We start from the raw sequence: 247 nt of genomic DNA, 5'->3' as shown, positions 1-247 counted from the left end.
CAACCCCTCTGCGAGAGACAGACTCCCCCAACTCCTTGTCCACCCCAGGACAGACAGACACACAGACAGAGCCCCTCTCCTACCCCTGAGACAGACATACAACCCCATCTCCCCCAGGACAGACAGACCCCCCTCACCCCACCCTGCGACGGACAGAGACCCCCTCCCCTTGACCACCCCCGGACAGACAGACTGAGCCCCCCCCCAACCCCATATGCACCCAAGGACGGACAGACAGACAGACACC

The 247-nt window shown here is 63.2% G+C and overlaps 1 protein-coding gene across 1 annotated transcript in view; it reads right to left on the bottom strand.

The window, feature by feature from the left end:
• Positions 1 to 247, bottom strand: part of REEP6 (receptor accessory protein 6) — a 3713-nt gene that overhangs the window by 752 nt on the left and 2714 nt on the right. The window lies entirely within an intron of this gene.

This window comes from Charadrius vociferus, unplaced genomic scaffold (genome assembly GCF_000708025.1).
Source record: "Charadrius vociferus isolate BGI_N301 unplaced genomic scaffold, ASM70802v2 scaffold2434, whole genome shotgun sequence".
NCBI lineage: Eukaryota > Metazoa > Chordata > Aves > Charadriiformes > Charadriidae > Charadrius > Charadrius vociferus.
The sequence above is the reverse complement of the archived record's forward strand: the minus strand, read 5'-3'. Positions and strand labels throughout refer to the sequence as shown.